At 42.0% G+C, this 17,812-nt stretch overlaps 2 protein-coding genes across 5 annotated transcripts in view; one reads left to right on the top strand and one right to left on the bottom strand.

The window, feature by feature from the left end:
- gtdc1 (glycosyltransferase-like domain containing 1) overlaps positions 1–17,812 on the bottom strand; it is an 872,535-nt gene that overhangs the window by 757 nt on the left and 853,966 nt on the right. The window lies entirely within an intron of this gene.
- The window catches only part of arhgap15 (Rho GTPase activating protein 15), an 806,049-nt gene that overhangs the window by 765,002 nt on the left and 23,235 nt on the right, over positions 1–17,812 (top strand). The gene's annotated exons all lie outside the window — the stretch shown is intronic.

The raw sequence follows: 17,812 nt of genomic DNA, 5'->3' as shown, positions 1-17,812 counted from the left end.
AAGGAGAATGATGCAAACAGCAGAAGAGGAGGAAACAAAGAGAACAAGCACAACAAACTAAAACAAGATGAACAGAAGGAGAACCAGTTCAACAGCAGTGAGAAAAAAAGAAAAACAGAAATAACTTTTACTGCATTTTCAGTGTATGCACATTTGTCTGTGTATGAAGAAACATGCAGAGAGAGCAGGATGAAAATACAATGGAAAGAAATGTGAGTGACAGAAAGTCTGAATAAAGCATGTGGCCAAAATTTTCTGACTTTGCGATTGTCAGCTTGTACTTTTCTGCCTTAAATGAGCAGAAAATCAAGGGCTGATCAGCGCAGGAGTGGAAAGCCAGAGCTCATAGTTTAAAGACGTACATCCAAAATGCTACTGAAGCTTTTACACATCTAAAGTACAGCTGGGATAAGTGTTTCTAGTACTAGTGTTGGTTCATTTTAGGCATAAATCTGTGACTGGAAAGTTCAATGCTTTTAAGTAAATGATGCAATTCTCATCGATATTTACCTCTGTTTGATCTTTGTAAAGAGGATAATATCTGCAAACCAAGATTAGCTATTTAGCACTTGCCTCCAAAAATGGGGTATAAAAATTAGTTACAAATGAGAAAAATAATCAATTTTTGATTGTAAAACTCATCACAGTGGAACTTGTGCAATTTCTGAGCCACTGAGTCATGTTGGAATGTGAATATTTTATTTCCGGTGAGATGTGGCATTGGTGTGTCCAACCAGTAGTTGAAAGTGCCAGCACCACAGCAACAATGCTGCAAATTACAAAATCAATTTACTGTGACTCCTTCCCCATTAACTATTTATACCATACTCTTGTAAACAGAATGAGTAAAGGAAGAAAAAGCTGCATTTATATAGCACCTTACACCACCTCAGCACATTCTGTGATCTGAGGTCAGATCATTTCAATTAATCCAGCGAGCACCTGCGACAGTTTAGACAGACCTTGGCAGCCGCTGGGCAGCGTTAGAACAAAATGCAATGCTAGGAGGTTGTTTTTAAGTTCTAAGTGGGTAGCACCAGCTACAAATTTGTAGCAGAAGGTCAATTTCACTGCAGCTGGTTAAAATATCTTAGTGTTCCAAGGCAATACCAAGACCTGGATATCTCGGAGGTCCCAAGTTTGCTGTTCCATTAACCTAGACCACCAGTATCTTGCTGGCATCCAGGTTGCTTGGGGCAAAGAAGGTGGAAGCAATGGGAATTCCAGTGGCTGATGCAACTTCACCAGCCCCACCTCCATCTTGATGTCAGGCCATTAATGGAGTGAATGCAACTTCTTCATCTACCCATCACCAGCAAGAAGAACCAATCTGCAATCACTGGAATAGAGGCTAGGAGCTGGATTTTCAGCTCCACCGGGGCCAGAATCAGAGATGGGCAGGAGCTAAAGGTAGCCCTGCCAGCCAGCGTGTTGGTTCCCCAGCTCCATCCTCCCTCCGGGCCATTTTCGCAGAAGCTGGATCCAGTAGTCAATCAGTCTAATTGAGGCCAATTAAAGGAGGCCAACTGGAATTTTCCAGTCAGCCTCCAGGTTCCCAGAGGCACAGGGACCAGTTTAGGTGACTTGAGACAGGCACCTGGCAGCATGACAGGGGTGGGGATGCAGTGCACCAGGCAGGCCTAGAGGCGGCCCTGTTAGAGGGGATATCCCACCGCCCAGCAACCCCCCCCCCCCCACCCTCACAGCGATGGCCTAGCCGCTGAATCTATTTTTTAATTAATTTTTTTAAAGTTGGAGCACCCTCTCTCTTACTAACCTTCCACTGCAGCCTGCTGCTCCTTTCAAGCTGGAAGGCCTCTGATTGGTCCTCCAGGTTCAAGAGCCTGCCCACCATCCTTAATTGGACGTGAACCTGCCCTCTGCCTATTAATTGACTTCCCGGTGAAAATCCCCTTGTGGCAGGTTCGGGACTCGGAAACAGAACCGACCTTTGTTTCCCACCCCCGGAGGGGAAATCCAGCCCTGGGTCTTGCCCAATTTCCCGCTCCCACCTGTCCTCTCCCAACCTTTTTAACACCAAAAGTCGTCCACAGGACCTGAGGAAATTTGGAGTCATTAATTTTATTCTATTTGAAATAATATTGTACAGTAGTTCTATATTACTTCTAAATATAATTTTATTAATTGGAACCAAAACTGAGTATTTCTTAACTTTAATTAACTAGTATGTTTTGTTTATTTATATTGTAAAATAATAAGCTAACTTCATATAACATGATGTTAAAAAGAATTACCATCTAAGATGATATAGTGTACTTTATTTTACTTAAGCTAAAAACCTACAATTTTGTAAGAATCATATTTAACAAACTGATCTTTCTTTTAGATCTAAAGTTAATTAAATTCCTGATTTGGGATTAGCTCTATTACATAGACATCAAGGAGTTTACTCTGTAATGTAAAAGGCAAGCAGAAATTTTAATAATATACAAAGAGGAAGGAAGTTTGGACAAAAATGCCAGTGTGGAGCCAAGATGAGTTTGTCAGATATGGTGGAAGAATAACAACACAAAATCAGTCAAAACTTAGAAAATTGATTCTCGGCTATTATGCCCCAATTATCATATCAAGAATTTGACTAATAATGATGAACAACAATGACTAATAGTACTTCGAAACAATTCTTGTTTAGGGAAGACTGAACTGCACCTTTATGCCTTAGCGCATGCAGGGCACTATGGGTACATTAGGATTACGTCAATTTTTATTAAACCCATTGCTACAAAATTTGCAAACTGCACAGTTGGAGAAATGGACATTTCAATATTTATACTGGTGGCTTACGAACTGCTTTAAAAGCATCAAATGACCATTATTATGATTGTGTCCTGTTTGGCGGTTTTTTGTCAGCAAAAACATGTAGTTCTCACTACGCGTAAATTTCAAAGTTACACAATCCCACAATTTTGTTAATAGCTCATATATTATGATGAAAATCAAACAATTAACCCATTATTCAACTTAAGAAGAAAAATATGGCACTAAGAGAATGAGATCTTGGCATGGGAACACTGCGCTTTAATATTACCAGGTTTTCCTTCATTCAGAAAGAAAATACAAAGGAATGAGTGCCTGGTGTTTTAACAAGAACTTAGTCCCGCTGCACTCTTATTCTGGGGATGTAGATCTTTGTTAGTTGATTAGGGGATGGTTGGCGGTGATTAACTAACAGCATGGAACTCTTAAGGTTAACTTTAGCTTGCCAGGAAGTGCTTAAGCTTAAGTAAGAATGTGGTCACAACTGGAATCAATGATTAGAATGGCTAAGACCATCAAGCTGGCAAATGTTTTATAACAACATAGACAAAATGTACAAATAAAAGTTTGCTGGAATTCAATACCATAAGACAGTATTATCTAAGTCTGGGTTGTTCCTTAATTATCACTTTATGCATTAGCTATCTTAAAAATTTGAGGCATAATTTCCCCACCTGTCACTGCCGATAATCTGCCACACTTACTCGTGTCAGAGGAGACCTGAATTCACTACTTTTTCACAAAGAGAATGCGACTTAGCTGGCCTTGGGAATGGCTTGAACCACAGATACTGCTCTTCCTTTTGATGGTCATCAACTTTTAATATCACAGCCAGTGACCTATTCCAAATCACTTGGTTGGTTGTCCACAGAAGTGAAAAATTTGGACTTGTATGTAGTCAGTATTGATAGTGGAATTAAAGGAGGTTACTGTGGAGCTTCTTAAGCCAACAACATGAGGGAGATGAATTTATGCAGTAGATGTCACCTGAGGTACTTTAGATCCATATAGAATCATAGAATGGTTACAGAACAGATCAAAGCTATTTGGCCCATCAAGACCATGCCAGCTCGCTGCAAGAGCAATTCACCCAATCCAGCCTTTTGCCACAACCCTGCAAATTTTTCTCTTCAGGTGCTTATCCAATTCCCTTTTGACAGCTGCGATTGAATCTGCCTCCATCACCTCTTCAGGCAATGCATTCCGAATCGTAACTACTCTCTATATAAAAAAAGTTTTTCCCCATGTTACCTTTGATTCTTTTGCCAATCACTTTAAATCTGAGTCTTCTGGTTCTTGACCCACCAATGGGACCAGGTTCCCCTTATCTACTCTGTCCAGACCCCTCATGATTTTGAATCCCTCTATCAAATGTCCTCAACCTTCTCTTCTCTTGAGGAGACAATCTCAGCTTCTCCAATAATAATAAAAACAAGAAATGCTGGAAATACTCAGCAGGTCTGGCAGCATCTGTGGACAACGAAGCAGAGTTAACGTTTCAGGTCAGTTCTGATGAAGGGTCACTGACCTGAAACATTGGGCTGAATTTTACGCCGCCCCAGCAGGTTGGATGGTGGCGTGGGGGTGGCGTAAAATGGAGCGGGAGGCTGCGGGAGGCCTACCTGCCCCGCTCCCGCCTCCGGTCAAGTTTACGGCATCGGGCGTGGGGGGCGGAAAACGGCCCGCCCGAGGCCACTTAAGGGCCCTCGCCTGCCTCCACGGGTATTTTACCTATGGCAAGTGGGCATGCTGGGGACTTGAAAGGCCGCCCAGCGATAGCTGCCGGCTTTTCCGCGCCCTGGGGAGGGGGGCCATGGCAGTCACCCACAGGGTGCCCAATTGAGGGCCACCCCCGCCTCCCAACCCACCCTGGGACCCAAGACGCCCCCTCCCCCCACCCAAAACGACCACTCCAGGCTCACCAGGGAAGGACTGATCCCCCTGGTTGAGGCAAACCCAACTTACTTGGACTCCTGGCTCTAACAGGTCGGCTGGGCTGCAATCCCAGCAGTGGCCACTGCTCCTGGTGACGCTGCTGGGACTAAGAGCTGCCGGTCCGCTGATTGGCCGGCAGCTCAACGAGGCAGGACCTCCTCCTCAAGTGGGTGGAACTTCCGCCTCGGGACAATCAAAGCCCGGGGACCCGTAAAATGTGGTACAGATCCCCAGGCTAGGTGGAAGAGGGATCGCCACCAACTTTTACATCGGTGGCGAATTCCCGTCCGCCCAAGGTAAAATCCAGCCATTTAACTCTGCTTCTCTCTCCACAGATGCTGCCAGACTTGCTGAGTATTTCCAGCATTTCTTGTTTTGATTTCAGATTTCCAGCATCTGCAGTATTTTGCTTTTATCTCAGCTTCTCCAATATATCCACGTAATTGAAGTCTGTTTTGATTACACTGACAGTGAGAACCATTAAAGTTAACAATCATTTAGGCAAGTGTGGATTAATTAAGGAAAGCCAGCACAAATGTGTTAAAGGCAAATCATGTTTAACGAACATGATTGAGTTTTTTTTGAGATAACAAAGAAAGTTGATGAGGGTAATGCAGTTGATGTGGTGTATATGGATTTCCAAAATGTGTTTGATGAAGTGTTGCATAATAGGCTTGTCAACAAAGTTGAAGCCAATGGAATAAAAGGGGCAATGGCAGCATGGATACAACGATAGCTGGGTGACAGGAAACGGAGATATGTGGTGAATGGCAGTTTTTCAAACTGGAGGGAGGTATTCGGTTATGTTCCTCAGGGTTCAGTGCTAGGGCCACTGCTGTTTTTAATATACATTAATGGCTTAGACTTAGGGGGTACAGGATACAATGTCAAAATATGCAGGTGGCACAAAACTGGGAACTGTAATAAACAGTGAAGAAGATAGTAATAGACTTTAAGAGGACATAGGCTGGTGGAATGGGCAGACATATCCTAGATGAAATTCAACACAGAAAATTGTGAGGTTATACACTTTGCTAGGGTGAATGAGGAGGGACAATACAGTCTAAGTGATACACCTTTAAAGGGGTTACAAGAACAGAGGCCTGGGGATGCTTTTGCACAAATCTTTGAAGGTGGCAGGACAGGTTAACATTCTTTCTTTTTGGGCCTCCTTATCTCGAGAGACAATGGATACGCGCCTGGAGGTGGTCAGTGGTTTGTGAAGCAGCGCCTGGAGTGGCTATAAAGGCCAATTCTGGAGTGACAGGCTCTTCCACTGGTGCTGCAGAGAAATTTGTTTGTTGGGGCTGTTGCACAGTTGGCTCTCCCCTTGCGCCTCTGTCTTTTTTCCTGCCAACTACTAAGTCTCTTCGACTCGCCACAATTTAGCCCTGTCTTTATGGCTGCCCGCCAGCTCTGGCGAATGCTGGCAACTGACTCCCACGACTTGTGATCAATGTCACACGATTTCATGTCGCGTTTGCAGACGTCTTTATAACGGAGACATGGACGGCCGGTGGGTCTGATACCAGTGGCGAGCTCGCTGTACAATGTGTCTTTGGGGATCCTGCCATCTTCCATGCGGCTCACATGGCCAAGCCATCTCAAGCGCCGCTGACTCAGTAGTGTGTATAAGCTGGGGGTGTTGGCCGCTTCAAGGACTTCTGTGTTGGAGATATAGTCCTGCCACCTGATGCCAAGTATTCTCCGAAGGCAGCGAAGATGGAATGAATTGAGACGTCGCTCTTGGCTGGCATACGTTGTCCAGGCCTCGCTGCCGTAGAGCAAGGTACTGAGGACACAGGCCTGATACACTCGGACTTTTGTGTTCCGTGTCAGTGCGCCATTTTCCCACACTCTCTTGGCCAGTCTGGACATAGCAGTGGAAGCCTTACCCATGCGCTTGTTGATTTCTGCATCTAGAGACAGGTTACTGGTGATAGTTGAGCCTAGGTAGGTGAACTCTTGAACCACTTCCAGAGCGTGGTCGCCAATATTGATGGATGGAGCATTTCTGACATCCTGCCCCATGATGTTCGTTTTCTTGAGGCTGATGGTTAGGCCAAATTCATTGCAGGCAGACGCAAACCTGTCGATGAGACTCTGCAGGCATTCTTCAGTGTGAGATGTTAAAGCAGCATCGTCAGCAAAGAGGAGTTCTCTGATGAGGACTTTCCGTACTTTGGACTTCGCTCTTAGACGGGCAAGGTTGAACAACCTGCCCCCTGATCTTGTGTGGAGGAAAATTCCTTCTTCAGAGGATTTGAACGCATGTGAAAGCAGCAGGGAGAAGAAAATCCCAAAAAGTGTGGGTGCGAGAACACAGCCCTGTTTCACACCACTCAAGTCTTTGCTCGAGTCGCTCTGAACAGGCTCCAGAAGCTGGCCGAGCGCGTCTACCCTGAGGCACAGTGTGGCTTTCGTGCAGAGAGATCGACTATTGACATGCTGTTCTCCCTTCGTCAGATACAGGAGAAATGCCGTGAACAACAGATGCCCCTCTACATTGCTTTCATTGATCTCACCAAAGCCTTTGACCTCGTCAGCAGACGTGGTCTCTTCAGACTACTAGAAAAGATCGGATGTCCACCAAAGCTACTAAGTATCATCACCTCATTCCATGACAATATGAAAGGCACAATTCAACATGGTGGCTCCTCATCAGAGCCCTTTCCTATCCTGAGTGGTGTGAAACAGGGCTGTGTTCTCGCACCCACACTTTTTGGGATTTTCTTCTCCCTGCTGCTTTCACAGGTTAACAAAGCATCTCATAAAACATATGGGATCCTGGGAAATTATACTAAACCTATATAAAACACAAGTTCAGCCCCAACTGGAGTATTTTGTCCAATTCTGGGCACTACACTTTAGGAAGCACATGACGGGTTTGGGGCGGGTACAGAAGAGATTTACTAGAATGGTTCCAGGGAAGAGGGATTATAGTTATGTGAATAGACTGGAGAAGCTGGTGTTCTCCTTAGAGCAGAGAAGGCTAAGAGGAAATTTGATAAAGTTATTTAAAATCATGAAGGGTTCAGATAGGGTAAATAAAGAGAAATTGTTTCCAATGGTTGAAGCGTTGGTAACCAGAGGGCAGAGATTTAAGGCGATTGACAAAAGAACCCAGGAGACATGAGGAATTTTTTTTTTCACGAAACGAGTGGTTGAAATTTGGAATGCACTGTCTGAGAGTGTGGTGGAAACAGATTCAATAGTAATCTTCAAAAGGGAATATTTGATGGAGAAGATATTGCAGGGTAATGGGAAAAGAGCTGGGTAATAAGAGTAACTAGATTGCTCATCAAAAGAGCCAGAATTGGACAAAATTGGCTGAATGGCTTCCTTCTGTGCTGTAGTGTTCTATAATTCGAAGCTAGGATTGTACTGCTTAGAGCAAAGAAGGTTAAGAGATCTAATATAGGTATTCAACATTATGTGAGGTTTTGATAGAGCCAGCAGAGAAAAACTGTAAGCTCTGCCAAGTGGGTCAGTAACTGAGGTCATAAATTTAATATAATTGGCAAAAGAACCAGAAGGGAAATAAATAGAAACTCTTTCACACAGAGAGTGGTTAAGATTTAGAACACATTACCTGGAAGGGTGGTGCAAGCAGATTCCATGGGAACTTTCAAAGGCAATTGGACATATATTTGAAGAGAACTAATTTACAGAGTTATGGGGAATAAGCTGGGAGTGTGGGATTAAGTTAAGGAGTTCTTTCAAAGAGTTGGCGCAGGCACAATAGCCTGAATAGCTTCCTTCTGTACTGTAAGGTTCTATGATTTTAACAGGTTCTATAACTCCTACTAGTTAGACGTGACATCAAAATGCACTTACTGTTTAGGAATATTCACAAAAATTCATGAAGACAAAACTTAAATATTACATCAGGATGACTAAAGCAAAATTAAATCGAATTAAATGATCAATGATGGAACTCAAATATTTAAACAGCTATTCTGTATTGTGGTTTGACAATTTTATGTTAATTATGACTCTCTGGTTTGCCTGCAATGTCAGTCTCCGTATCGGCAACCAGGAAAACTGTTAAAGAAACAAGAAAAAAGTTATTCTTGGCAAGGACAAGCCTTGAGCCAAGTCTACTTGGCCATCTCGCCCTCTAGTAATTGTCACTTTACTACTCTAGTTGGGCTAATATAGTATTTTCTCTGTATGTCTTTTGTAATGTTTCATAAATTTACTGCAAACAATTCAAATTTTTCTGAAAATCACACAAAGTAGTTAACATATGTAAGTTACATTGCAAATATAACGCAGGTACAGCAAAAAGCATTCAGGTCTCTTATTATCAGTACATATAACCCATACATTCTGAGCTCACATTTTCAGAAATTATGTTTCAAGACCTTCTCTGTTCAAAATTCTAGTGGAACAACTTAGCCTTATCTACATTATGAACATATATTTGACTTTCCTCATTATGGCCTTTATATCTAGAGGACTAGAATGCAAGAGGGTAGTAGTCATGCTTCAGCTTTACAATAAAAGCAAAATACTGCAGATGCTGGAAATCTGAAATAAAAATAGACAGTGCTAGAAATACTCAGGTCTGGCAGCATCTGTGGAGAGAGAAACAGAGTTGACGTTTCAGGTCTGTGACCTTTCGTAGGTGTGCTTGTACAAGGCACACAGAAAGTTAAAATGCAGATACAGCAAGCAATTAGAAAGGCAAATGGCATGTTGGCCTTTATTGCAAGGGGATTGGAGTGCAGGAATAAGGAAATATTACTACAGTTGTCAAACAGCTTTGAGGTGCTCTCAACCTGTGTGGATGAAAGCAAGGTCTACAAGGTGGATGAGCACACTGTGGTACAGCAAGCCATTCAAGTGAGGAGAGCTAAAAGGAATATAGTGGTAGTAGGGGATTGTATAGTGAGGGGGAACAACACTGTTCTGTGCAGCTGAGAGCGTGAGTCCAGAAGGCTGTGTTGTCTGCCCGGTGCCAGGGTTCAGGACATCTGCTCAGGGCTGGACAGGAATTTGGAGTGGGAGGGGAAAGATCCAGTTGTTGTGGTCCATGTAGGTACCAACAGCATAGGTAGGACTAGGAAAGAGGTTCTGCTCAGACAGTAAGAGAAGTTAGGCAACAAATTGAAGAGCAGAACCTCAAGGGTAATAATCTCTGGATTATTACTTGAGCCGCCTGCCAATTGGCTTAGGGCATATAAGATTAGTGAAATGAATACATGGCTCAAAGACTGGTGTGGGAGAAGTGAGTGTGGGAGAAGTGGGTTTCGGTTCGTGGGGCACTGGCACCAGTACTGGGGAAAGTGAGGGCTGTACCATTGGGATTGTCTGCACCTGAACCGGACTGGGTCCAGTCTTCTAGCAAACCATATAACTAGGGAAGTAGAGAGGGCTTTAAACTAAACAAGGGGGGAGAGGGATCAAGCTTGGGTAGATGTAGCAAATCAAGGGGTAGAGTTAAGGCAGGGGAGCAGAATAGTAACATGGGAAATGATGGTCAGAGAATGGCAGGAAGGGACAGAGAGAATAAACTTAAGAACATACCAACAGTCAAGACTAGATGTTACAAAGATGACAAAAAGACAAAAGTAAAGGCTCTATCTGAATGCACGTAACATTCGTAACAAAGTAGACGAAGTGATAGCGCACATTGAAGTAAATAAATACGATCTGATCGCCATTATGGAGGCATGGCTGTAGGATGACAAGGATTGGGTCCTCAATATTGAGGGGTATATAAAATTTAAGAAGAATAGGAAGCTAGGTAAAGGTGGAGGGGTAGCACTGTCAATCAAGGATGGCATTGCTGCAATAGTTAGGGATGACCTTGGTTCAAGAGATCAGGATGTAGAATCGATTTCGGTGGAGATGAGGAATAGTAGGGGAAAGAAGTCACTAGTGGGAGTGGTCTACATGCCCCCTAATAGTAACCACAATGTAGGATGAAGTATCCAAGAAGAAATATTGGGTGCTTGTGATAAAGGAATGGCAATAATCATGGGTGATTTTAATCTACATATAAACTGGAAAAATCAGATTGGCAACAGTAGCCCCAATGACGAGTTCGTGGAATGCTTTCGAGATGATTTCTTGGAGCAGTACATTCTGGAACCAACCAGAGAGAAGATTATATTAGACTTGGTATTGTGTAACTTGACAGGATTAGTTAATGACCTCAGAGTAAAGGCACCTCTAGGTAGCAACAAGCACATTATGATTGAATTTTACATCCAGTTTGAAAGAGAGAGGAGTGGGTCTAAGACTAGTATCTTAAACTTAAATAAGGGCAACTATGTGGGCATGAAAGCTGAGCTAGCTGAGGTGAACTGGGTTACTAGGTTAGGAGATAGATCAATAGAGAAGCAGTGGCAGACATTGAAGAGGATATTTCAGCTAACTCAATAAGTATATTCTTACTATAAAGAAAAATTCTAAGGGGAGGACCCACCATCCTTGGTTAACTAAAGAAGTTAAGGAAAGCATCAAACATAAGAAAAAAGCATATAATTATGTAAAGATGAGTGGCAGGTCAGATGATTGGTCAGAATATCAAGAATGACAGAGAATGACTAAAAGGTTAATCAGGAGAAAGAAATTAGAGTATGAGAGGAAGCTAGCTAGAAATGTAAAAACGGATTGCAAGAGTTTCTACAGGTATTTAAAAAGGAAAAGAGTAAATAAAGTGAGTGTTGGTCCTCTCGAGAGTGAGAATGGGGAGTTAATAGTAGATAATAAGGAAATGGCAGAGGAAATGAACAAATACTTTGCTTCTGTCTTCACTATAGAGGATACTAAAAACATTCCAGTAATAGCGATAAATCAGGAGGTGGAAGGAAGAGAGGAACATGGTGAAATTACAATCACCAGGGAAGTGGTACTGACCAAACTAATGGAGCTGCGGCTGTCAAGTCTCCGGGTCCTGATGGGCTTCATCCTAGGGTCTTAAAAGAGGTGGCTAATGAGGTAATAGATGCGTTGGTGTTAATTTTTCAAAATTCACTACATTCTGGAAAGGTTCCATCAGACTGGAAAGTAGCAAATATAACCCTTTCTATTCAAGAAGTGGGGGAGACAGAAAACAGGTAACTACAGGCCAGTTAGCTTGGCATCTGTCATGGGGAAGGTGTTAGAATTGATCATTAAGGAGGCTATAGCTGAGCACTTAGAAGAACTCAAGGTAATCGGGAATAGTCAGCTTGGCTTTGTGAAAGGGAAATTATGTTTAACCAATTTATTGGAGTTCTTTGAAGGAGTAACATGCACTGTGGATAAAGGGGAGCCCGTTGACGTACTGTACTTGGACTTCCAGAAAGCATTTGACACCGTGCCATATAAAAGGCTATTGCACAAAGTAGGAGCTCATGGTGTAGGGGGTAACATATTAGCATGGATAGAAGATTGGCCGGCTGGCATAAAACAGAGAGTATGCATAAATGGGTCCTTTTCTGATTGGCAGGATGTGACAAGTGGAGTCACTCAGGGGTCTGTGCTGGGGCCTCAACTTTTTACAATTTATATCAATGACTTAGATGAAGGGAGTGATGGGATGATAGCTAAAGTTGCAGATGACACAAGGATAGGTAGGAAAGTATGTTGTGAAGAGGAGATATGGAAGTTGCAGACCGATATAGATAGGTTGAGTGAGTGGGCAAAAATCTGGCAGATGGAGTATAATGTGGGAAAATGTGAAGTTGTTCACTTTGGCAAGAAGAATAAAAAAGCAGAGTATTACTTAAATGGGGATCGACTGCAGAATTCCGAGCTGCAGAGGGATCTAGGTGTTCTAGTGCATGAGCCACTAAAGTTTAGTACACAGGTACAGCAAGTAATAAAGAAGGCTAATGGAATGCTATCCTTGATTACGAGAGGAATTGAAAATAAAAGTAAGAATGTTATGTTTCAGTTATACAGGGCATTGGTGAGACCACATCTCGAATACTGTGTGCAGTTTTGGTCTCCTTATTTAAGGAAGGATATGAATGCATGGTAGGCGGTTCAGAGGAGGTTTACTAGATTGATACCTGGAATAAGTGGGTTTTCTTATGAGGAAAGGTTGCACAGACTGGGCTTGTTTTCACTGGAGTTTAGAAGAGTGAGGGAAGACTTGATTGAAATATATAAGATCCTGAATGGTCTTGACAGGGTGAATGTGGAGGCATGTTTCCTCTTCTGGGTGACTCCAGAACTAGGGGCACTGTTTTAAAATTAGGGGTCGCCCTTTTAGGACAGAGACGAGGAAAAAATTTTTCTCTCAAAGGTTTGTGCAACTTTGGAATTCTCTGCCTCAGAAGGTGCTGGAGGTGGGGTCATTGAATATTTTTAGGGTGGAGGTAGATAGATTCTTGTTAGGTAAGGGAATCAAAGATTATCGGGGGTAGATGGGAGTGTGGAATTCGAGACGGAAACAGATCAACCATGATCTTATTAAATGGCAGAGCAGGCTCGACAGGCTGAATGGCCTACTTCTGCTCCTAATTCGTATGGTCATATGGGTTTTGGTGAGACCACATCTGAAATACTGTGTGCAGTTTTGGTCTCCACATTTAAGAAAGGATATACTTGCATTGGAGGCAGTGCGGCAAAGGTTCACTAGATTGATCCCTGGGATGAGGGGGCTGTCCTATGATGAGCGAGTAAGTAAATCAAGTCTGTATTCTCGAGTTTAGAAGAATGAGAGGCGATCTCATTGAAACATAAGTTTCTAAAGGGGCTGGATAGGGTAGTCACTGAGAGATTATTTCTGCTGGTCGGGGCTCTAAAATACGGGGGCACAGTCTCAGGATAAGGGCCGATCATTCAGGACTCAGATGAGAAGAAGTTACTTCAGTCAAAGGATTGTGAATCTTTGGAATTCTCTACCCCAGAGGACTGTGGATGCTCCATACATTTAAGGCTGGGATAGACAGATTTTTGGTCTCTCAGGAAATCAAGGGATATGGCGAGCAGCCAGGAAAGTGGAATTGAATCCTAAGATCAGCCATTTTGAATGGCAGAGCAGGCTCGATGGATCTACTCCTGCTCCTATTTCTTGTGCTCTTTGTAAATTCTCTGTGGAGCTGCCCACTGCCTAAATCAAGCTTGGCTATTTTGTGCATTGAAGCATGATTTTCCCACAAGGATACTATGATGGGCTGGTGTTTAACAGCAGTGACGTGGTTGAAATGCATATTTTGAAAATTAATGTAAATGTAGGATCCTCCCTATCCTCATAAGTATAGTCTAGCATTTTCTGCCACAAAATTTCAAGATTCCTACTGACCTTACATTTGTGCTGCCACTGTTTAAACTGGACTAAAATGATTTTTTTTTAAAGTGCAGTGAATGGTTACTTCACTTAAAAGTACAACCACTCCTCAATCAGTGTAATTATGAGGAAATTATCAAGGTAGGCCTGAGAGGGTCAAGATTTCATACACCAAAGAAGTTATTGTCTGTCATGGATGAACCGAGTTTAGATGACAAAACGTGTTGGTCTAACCTTTCTGGTACAATCATTTAAATTTTATGATTATCTTAAAAGATATGATCTCAGTGCTAACAATGTTTTTGTGAGAGGGAGGAAGATATATCAGATATATCTATACCACACCTAAACTTTCTGATCAACCTATATTTCCACTTCGTTGAGGTAACTGTAGACTTTAAAAGTTGAATAAGAATTTAGCAGCAACTTTTTATTTCAGGCAACTAAACATGCAGCCCAGAATTTGCAAAACTATCAGTGTTCATCATCATTACTCCTCTGAAACTGACAGCAAGTTCTGGAGTCTGCACAAATGCAGTTAAACTCAGAAATCCATACGTTTCTATCAGTGATTCTACGCTTCTCCATAGGGTGCACTGTTGAGGTCCCTGTAGACTGCAGTCATTTCAAAGTTACTGAGCTGACAAGAACTTCTCCTTTAATGCTGTAATATTGCTGTTAAAAGCCCTGGAAAAAATTGTGACTTGTTTATAAGGTGGAGTGTGTTTTTAACAGCGTACTATGTCATAACTACTGATGAACAACCTCTCTGGTGCTGGAAAACTAATTCTTTATTTGTGTAATGTCATTTTCTTTCCATTATGATAAAAGATTCCATGGTATTTTTAATGATATATTTAAGTTTTTTAATGATATTTCAGTTTTGAATGTGTATGCCTCAATCTTTCTTTCACTCTACAATTTATGAGAAGTGAAGAATAATCTATGTATTTAACTTCTTGGTTTGCTGTCTGTTAGAATTCTTTAATGTGATTGGCTGCTTACCCTGCTTGATGACATCACTGTTTCTGAAGAACCCCTTGACTAGGCGCCAGAAACAAACTGACACACAGAAAGCCGCTTTGCCGTTGATCATATAATCTGGGCCAATAATTAAGATGTCCATTAAAATAAAGGGACAGTTCCACAATTGGGCACTTCCAGCAAGGAGTGGCACTTGCCCATTGTGAAATATCAGGCCCACAGTGCCTGATTTCTGTCCATTATTTTACTTTAGTACCATTTAAAATTAAAGAAATTATGTTGCTTCATTTGGCTCTGATGGCAGCAGAACCACATAGAGATTTTACTACCAACAGCAACAATTGATATTTTTTTTAAATAAAATTTTTTAAATTGATTTACGGTCACCTAGGACAGGATTTTCGCACCTATATAAGGGCAAAAATGGAGGCGGGCGCATAATTTCATGCCACTGGTCAGTTTGCCAGGACCATCCTACCCCAAAACCATTTTGCTGGAGGCCAGTTTGGGGGCAGAATGGCTACCCACCCACAAGCACCAGTTGGTCAACTGAGGTAAGATTAAGGCAAATTATCAGAGGTCAACTGGAATTTTCAAGACAGGCTTTCAGCCCCACCCCCCACCCCCGCAAACTTGGTCATTGCTGTGACCACAGGACAACTTGTGTAGGGGTTCCATAATGGTGGCCTGGCTGCTGTGGCCATTTTTCATTTCAGATTTTTTATATTTGCTGAGAGGGCATCTAAAGATGGAGGTGCCCCCTCTCTCTCTCCCTTACCTGCAAAGACAAGCCACAGCTCTTTCTGTGCTGGAGGGACCCCTATTGGCTCTCCAGCTTTGAAAGCCTGCCTGCCATCCTTAATTCAATGGTGAGCGTGTCCTCTGGCCACCAATTGGCCAGTTCAGGCAAAATCACTGTCGGGTGCCTGTTCCCGACATACAATGCAGGGTCGGGACCCCCATTCAACCGCAAGGTCAGGGTCTCGACCCAAAATATAAAATTCTGCCCACTGTCTTCTGCTACTACAAGAGATCCCTCATTCAAGTATGACTTGAACAGATTATATCCAAGGCCTCTAATTCACTTGTAGATCAACTGTAGGTCTCCCATTGTGACTTACAGATGTTCTACTGGACAATTGAATTATAGCCTGTTTCTCAGTTAGAAAGTTTTGCTTTTGTTTGCGCCAATCCAACTCATCAATGGAACTTGGTATTTAGTGACATGATTTTGCTAAGATATTGTTTCACATGTGCATATTATCTGTAGGACTGTTGGTTGTATATAGGAAGTGTTCAGTCCTCATGAAAAAAATACTTCAGGTCTTTCCATAAATCATGTGTTCCACATGTGTTTCCATCACTGGGGTATTGTAAAAATCTTACAATATAAAATTCTAGCAAATAATCAAGAGATGTTCTGAAGCTAGGTTTTTATTCTCATTAAAACACAGAGGTGTAATTCTTCCACTGAATCCCATCTGTAGTTAAAATTCAATTTTCATTTTTATTCCAAAATGAGATTATTTTAGATCTTCAACATTGTTAAATTTAGTTAAATGAGAAAAAAAATCCTCTGTATCTAACTTCTTATTGCTTCCTAAACACAGTATCCAATAGGCATGATTGTAATTGGTTCCCATTGACAAAGCTTTCAATAGTACAAATTTCAATAGTACGAATAACCCAAGAGCTTCTGAATCCTAGAATAAATGGTGTTTACACACTTTCTCTGAGGTTTCCGCAGCTTATCCGCCAATGTTACAGCAGATGTGCGTGATAACCTCCGCACCCTCCAGGCAGCCAATTGTACCCACTCAGTAAACTTCACCATGGGAGCTTGTTTTCCAGCACTGTGCTGCTAACATTTCCAATTCTTTTCTTTCATCTTGTTTTCAGTCATCTCAATCTGACTTCCTGCTCGATAGTGTCAACTTGGCACAGTTGGTAGAACTCTCACCTGAAGGGCAGAATATTGTGATTTAAGTCCTATTTGGAACTTGAGCACATAATCTCTGACTGACAATTGAGTGTTGTGCTGTTGGAGATGGCATCATTTGGATGAAATGTTAAACCACAGTACTGTCAGCCTGCTGAGGTGGTTTTAAAAGATCCCATGGCACTATTTGAGGAATTCTCCCAAAGTCCTGGTAAACATTTATCCACCAAAAACAGATTAACTGGTTATTCATTCATTTGCCCTTTGTAGGGCCTTGCTGTGCGTATATTAGCTACCAGCTATGCCTACAGAATAGTGACTATACTTCAAAATGATCCATTGGTTGTAAAGCAATTTAGAATGTCCTGAGGCATGATAAGGCACTATATAAATTCAGATTGATGTTTTCATGGCCACAGTTTCCTCTTGTTGAAATGCTTTCTTACCCCCCAAAAAATTAAGTAAGTATGCGTTGTTGTTGATATCTACTTATAGCAAAGTTTAATTATAATACTTTTGTTACAAATTACAAGGCATTTTGGTGTGCAGAGCACAATATTCAAACAGAGTTTTACAGTCACAGAATTGCATGGGGGTTGCTGCCTCTCAACAGGAAACCATTTTTTGTCTAACCTGTAGATTAATAAAAAAAAATACCCATCCCACCCAGTAAGGATGTACATCTAAAAGCAGCAGCCTTTAATCAGGCTGCAGGGTTTTCAATTCGCTACAAGGTGAGCACATGACTTATGCAGGCAATGGCTTCTCTGAATTAGCAATGCTTTTTCAGCTGGCCTTTGGAAAATATTACACATAGCAAGGAACCATGGTGCATGATTCTACGTTCCAGCATCTTTAGCCTAGGATTATAGATTGTCTCTATAATAATCTTAAATTGATGGATCACTGCTTTTTCCAGTTGTGCTTGACAAGGAATAGCTTTG

The sequence above is a fragment of the Heterodontus francisci genome, chromosome 7 (genome assembly GCF_036365525.1).
Source record: "Heterodontus francisci isolate sHetFra1 chromosome 7, sHetFra1.hap1, whole genome shotgun sequence".
Taxonomy (NCBI): Eukaryota; Metazoa; Chordata; class Chondrichthyes; order Heterodontiformes; family Heterodontidae; genus Heterodontus; species Heterodontus francisci.
Note: the sequence above shows the minus strand (reverse complement) of the source record. Positions and strands in the feature narration are given on the sequence as shown.